This window comes from Schistocerca serialis, chromosome 4 (assembly GCF_023864345.2).
Source record: "Schistocerca serialis cubense isolate TAMUIC-IGC-003099 chromosome 4, iqSchSeri2.2, whole genome shotgun sequence".
In the NCBI taxonomy this organism is placed as follows: Eukaryota; Metazoa; Arthropoda; class Insecta; order Orthoptera; family Acrididae; genus Schistocerca; species Schistocerca serialis.
The window spans coordinates 774102683-774109299 of NC_064641.1; positions in this window are offsets into that span (position 1 = coordinate 774102683).

Genomic DNA, 6617 nt, shown 5'->3' on the forward strand with positions numbered 1-6617 from the left:
GTAGTCACACGCAAAGTGTGTTTTGTTTGCAGTAGGAAGCTTCTCGAGTCGTTTTTCAGCATTTACTCTTGCAAACTTGAAACCAAGCAAACAATCCTGTTGGCAGAACATCCGCAACTGAGCATTGTAGCAGAGTTTGAAAATACCGCTTCAGTTATAGTTTATTTTCACACGACCGGTTTCGGACTGTTAAAGCCCATCCTCAGGTGTCGTAGCTGTGCTGTGGTCCCCGAGCGTCAAGCGTACCAGGCGCGGTCTGCTTCCAATGAGCAGCCTGAGGATGGGCTTATAACAGTCCGAAACAGGTTGTGGAAAAAAAATGGAGAAATTTACAACTGAAGCGGTATTTTCAACCTCTGCTTGAAAGCAAGCGTTTTCCTAACGTGCTATGCATTTCATTTATCATCCACCATTGGAGTTTATTGAGCATTTCTGTAATGATTATGCGCTAAGTCGTCGAGTCATATAGGAATACGCTCCGTTAATACAGGTTATAGGTCGAACAAAAGTACTGAATAATAAGTCAGAAGTTAAATTTCCACGAAGGGTGAATGGAATACCTCACCAGAGCTGAACTCATTGATCATCTCAAAGTAAGTCATTCTGACTCTATATTTCTAGACATCCACTGGGAGTGATTTCAGAGACGGATCGGCGACGATATATTCCCTATTTACGCTTACTACAGTACATTTTCTTATGACACGGGCTGCTTCTAGAGTCTTCGCATAAAGTCTTGATTATCCACATGTCTTCAAGGATATCTCTCTGATTGTCTGTTTGCACCACTGAAGGACACTATTGCAGCCAGAGCGGAATGAACCAGATGCTGAAACTGTTATCCAGAACAATTCGTCAGCATTCTATAATTTTCATATAGTTTTTTTTTTCACATTTAGTTTTCATAACGAAGATCAGCTATGATCAAATTCTGAACACCTTCTGATCAGTTAAAACAAATAAGATACGGTAACATTAATCTTACAAAACTAATCTGAAACACACATGAAAGGATGTTCAAATGGTTCAAAGCACTATGGGACTTAACACCTGAGGTCATCAGTCCCCTAGACTTAGAACTACTTATACCTAACTAATCTAAGGGCATCACACACATCCATGCCCCAGGCAGGATTCGAACCTGCGACCGTAGCAGCAGCGTGGTTCCAGACTGAAGTGCCTAGAACCGCACGGCCACAGCGGCCGGCATGGAAAGAGGAGGAGATCAATTAGAGTCTGTCAGTTAACTGGTTTCATATTATAAGAGGCAGTCAAACGAAAATTGAACATCCGCCACAAGGGGACCATGGGATGACTCCATTTAAAAGTAATCAGCTCACGCATTAAGACATTTTATCCCACTTGGAGACGAGACCATCAATCCCTGTTTCGTGAACGCGGTCAGACGCTGACGGATCCACAATAGCAATCACTCTTGCAGTTCTTCGTCAGACTGAAACCGACGTCCGGTCATGTACAGGGTTATTACAAATGATTGAAGCGATTTCACTGCTCTACAATAACTTTATTATTTGAGATATTTTCACAATCTTTGCACACACATACAAAAACTCAAAAAGTTTTTTTAGGCATTCACAAATGTTCGATATGTGCCCCTTTAGTGATTCGGCAGACATCAAGCCGATAATCAAGTTCCTCCCACACTCGGTGCAGCATGTCCCCATCAATGAGTTCGAAAGCATCGTTGATGCGAGCTCGCAGTTCTGGCACGTTTCTTGGTAGACGAGGTTTAAACACTGAATCTTTCACATAACCCCACAGAAAGAAATCACATGGGGTTAAGTCGGGAGAGCGTGGAGGCCATGAAATGAATTGCTGATCATGATCTCCATCACGACGGATCCATCGGTTTTCCAATCTCCTGTTCAAGAAATGCCGAACATCATGATGGAAGTGTGGTGGAGCACCATTCTGCTGAAAGATGAAGTCGGCGCTGTCGGTCTCCAGTTGTGGCATGAGCCAATTTTCCGCGGGCTACGCGTGAAACTTGCCGGCACGCGTTCAACCGTTTCTTCGCTCACTGCAGTCCGACCCGTTGATTTCCCCTTACAGAGGCATCCAGAAGCTTTAAACTGCGCATACCATCGCCGAATGGAGTTAGCAGTTGGTGGATCTTTGTTGACCTTCGTCCTGAAGTGTCGTTGCACTGTTATGACTGACTGATGTGAGTGCATTTCAAGCACGACATACGCTTTCTCGGCTACTGTCACCATTTTGTCTCACTGCGCTCTCGAGCGCTCTGACGGCAGAAACCTGAAGTGCGGCTTCAGCCGAACAAAACTTTATGAGTTTTTCTACGTATCTGTAGTCTGTCGTGACCATATGTCAATGAATGGAGCTACAGTGAATTTATGAAATCGCTTCAATCATTTGTAATAGCCCTGTACTTCAGGTCGTCAGAGAAGTGAAAATCATACAGTGAAAGATCGGTGCTGTACGAATTATTTTGCAGTCGTTCCCAAGCAAATCGCTGAAGCCGTTGCCTTCGTCCGATTGATAGCATGGGTGCAGGCGTTGTCTCGCAACAGGATGATTCTGTCCGACAGCCTTGCTGGGCGTTCAGACTTCAAAGCGCGTCGCAGCTGCTGCAGAGTGTGTTCATAGGGGTGTTCACTCATCGTGGTTCCACGACTGAAGAACTCGAGTAGCACATGATTTCTGTAGTCGAAGAAAGAGGTCATTATGTTCTTACCGAAGCTCCTGTGGGTTTCTTTGGCCGGTAAGATATTGTATGTTTCTGTGTTGGCTTTGTTGTTTGTCCCCGGGCTGTCGGAATGCTGTCGGACAGAATCATCTCGTTGTACAGGGTGATTCAAAAAGAATACCACAACTTTAGTAATTTAAAACTCTGCAACGACAAAAGGCAGAGCTAAGCACTATCTGTCGGCGAATTAAGGGAGCTATAAAGTTTCATTTAGTTGTACATTTGTTCGCTTGAGGCGCTGTTGACTAGGCGTCAGCGTCAGTTGATGCTAAGATGGCGACCGCTCAACAGAAAGCTTTTTGTGTTATTGAGTACGGCAGAAGTGAATCGACGACAGTTGTTCAGCGTGCATTTCGAACGAAGTGTGGTGTTAAACCTCCTGATAGGTGGTGTATTAAACGTTGGTATAAAAAGTTTACAGAGAATGGGTGTTTGTGCAAAGGGAAAAGTTCTGGACGGCCGAGAACGAGTGATGAAAATGTAGCACGCATCCAGCAAGCATTTGTTCGCAGCCCAGGAAAATAGACTCGCAGAGAGCTGCAAATTCCACAATCAACTGTATTGAGAGTCCTACGAAAAAGGTTAGTTATAAAACCTTATTGTCAACTACCCGAGGCGATGGATCGGCCGCCAGGCAGCCCGTGACAGAGCACTTCATCACTGGCCTCCAAGAAGCCCTGATCTTACCCCCTGTGATTTTTTCTTATGGGGGTATGTTAAGGATATGGTGTTTCGACCACCTCTCCCAGCCACCATTGATGATTTGAAACGAGAAATAACAGCAGCTATCCAAACTGTTACACCTGATATGCTACAGAGAGTGTGGAACGAGTTGGAGTATCGGGTTGATATTGCTCGAGTGTCTGGAGGGGGCCATATTGAACATCTCTGAACTTATTTATGAGTGAAAAAAAACCTTTTTAAATACTCTATGTAATGATGTATAACAGAAGGTTATATTATGTTTCTTTCATTAAATACACATTTTCAAAGTTGTGGTATTCTTTTTGAATCACCCTTTATAATAAATCCAACTCCCACGCTCCTGGTCAGACAAAGGCTACGCTTCAGTGGTATGGTAGGGAAACACTGTTACAACGAATCGGATCCTGCCACCGTGTGAGTTTCACATCTTCGGCTACCTGAAGGAAGACATGCGTGGACGTGGGGTTCAATGGGACGACGTAAGAGCGGGTGTGGTTGTGGATCCGTCAGCATCCGACCGCGTTCACGAAACAGGAAGTGATCATCTCATCTCTCAGTAGGAAAATTATGATAATGGCTGGTTCAAATGGCTCTGAGCGCTATGGGACTTAACAGCTGTGGTCATCAGTCCCCTAGAACTTAGAACTACGTAAACGTAACTAACCTAAGGACATCACACACATCCATGCCCGAGGCAGGATTCGAACCTGAGACCGTAGCAGTCGCACGGTTCCGGACTGCGCGCCTAGAACCTCGAGACCACCGCGGCCGGCTATGATAATGCGTATGGTGACTACTTTTGAATGGAACTGTTCGATGATCCCCTTGTTGCGGGTGTGCGGTTTCATTCGACTGCCCCTCGTATGATACTGACAACACAGTTGTAGGGAAAGGGTGAAAATGATCATCGTAAATGACATAAACAATAGCAACGGATCAATCAGTAATGCTTGATACATGCCCCCAACATGACAGTGAGGCAATGGTTGATCAGTTTTGAAGAAACATAAACAAAATGCGTTTTGTTCTCTTGTCAGATCGTTCATGTGTATTCATTTTAGTATTTCTTTGTGATACACGCTACCTACGAAAATGGCCCGGGTGAGACACTGGTAGGACGTTTACTTTCTGCTGTGTACACGACAAGGCGCCCAGGAAGAGACCTTTGACGCTGTCAGCAGGCCTAAATGGCGTCGCTGGGATGCAAGGGGCTGCGGTGAAATATACCATCCCATTCATCTCTTAGTGGAGTCATAAAAAGGAGGGGTGTTTGTGTGGCTTAACGGGCAGCCATACTGATGCTGATTCAGTGCGATCACTAGCGAGTCGTCTTGTCTTCTGAAGAGGCGCTAATCGGTCACGCGCCCGATAAGCAGAGTGAGTACGAGGCCCTTGTACTGGACAAAGCTACTCTTCACAACTATTCCTGAATGTTGTATATGAAATAGGGGACTGGGAAGGAAATGGAAAGTGTGTGAGCGGAAACTAGTTACTTCCAGCCGCACAGGGGATTATGGTAATGCAGCGATGAAAGTTGAAAATTTTTGCCGGATCCGAACTCGCACCCTGATTTACCGCTGCTAGTGAACGGTTGCCTTAATTTCTTCCGCCATAGGGGCACTGACCGAAATTTCCAACTTACTGCACGCTGCATTGCACCGTATCCCGTCCATTAACCCCGTACTCGCAAATTATTGATTCCCCGCAGGAATTCAGACAATATTAGTGCCTCGACGCTGAAGGAAATGTCGTGAAGACGTCACGCTATCACAGAAATGTGTATGTACACGGGTAGTCTCTGTTCTGTCCGACACACACACACACACACACACACACACACACACACACACACTGTGGTGTCACCGCCAGACACCACACTTGCTAGGTGGTAGCCTTTAAATCGGCCGCGGTCCGGTAGTATACGTCGGACCCGCGTGTCGCCACTATCAGTGATTGCAGACCGAGCGCCACCACACGGCAGGTCTAGAAAGACTTCCTAGCACTCGTCCCAGTTGTACAGCAGACTTTGCTAGCGATGGTTCACTGACAAATTACGCTCTCATTTGCCGAGACGATAGTTAGCATAGCCTTCAGCTACGTCATTTGCTGCGACCTAGCAAGGCGCCATTATCATTTGCTATTTATCTTGTGATGCATGTACCGTCAGACCGACGTTCACCAATTATGGATTAAAGTTAAGTATTCCAGCAGCTACGTACTATTTTTGCTACTACACTCCTGGAAATGGAAAAAAGAACACATTGACACCGGTGTGTCAGACCCACCATACTTGCTCCGGACACTGCGAGAGGGCTGTACAAGCAATGATCACACGCACGGCACAGCGGACACACCAGGAACCGCGGTGTTGGCCGTCGAATGGCGCTAGCTGCGCAGCATTTGTGCACCGCCGCCGTCAGTGTCAGCCAGTTTGCCGTGGCATACGGAGCTCCATCGCAGTCTTTAACACTGGTAGCACGCCGCGACAGCGTGGACGTGAACCGTATGTGCAGTTGACGGACTTTGAGCGAGGGCGTATAGTGGGCATGCGGGAGGCCGGGTGGACGTACCGCCGAATTGCTCAACACGTGGGGCGTGGGGTCTCCACAGTACATCGAGTTGTCGCCAGTGGTCGGCGGAAGGTGCACGTGCCCGTCGACCTGGGACCGGACCGCAGCGACGCACGGATGCACGCCAAGACCGTAGGATCCTACGCAGTGCCGTAGGGGACCGCACCGCCACTTCCCAGCAAATTAGGGACACTGTTGCTCCTGGGGTATCGGCGAGGACCATTCGCAACCGTCTCCATGAAGCTGGGCTACGGTCCCGCACACCGTTAGGCCGTCTTCCGCTCACGCCCCAACATCGTGAAGCCCGCCTCCAGTGGTGTCGCGACAGGCGTGAATGGAGGGACGAATGGAGACGTGTCGTCTTCAGCGATGAGAGTCGCTTCTGCCTTGGTGCCAATGATGGTCGTATGCGTGTTTGGCGCCGTGCAGGTGAGCGCCACAATCAGGACTGCATACGACCGAGGCACACAGGGCCAACACCCGGCATCATGGTGTGGGGAGCGATCTCCTACACTGGCCGTACACCACTGGTGATCGTCGAGGGGACACTGAATAGTGCACGGTACATCCAAACCGTCATCGAACCCATCGTTCTACCATTCCTAGACCGGCAAGGG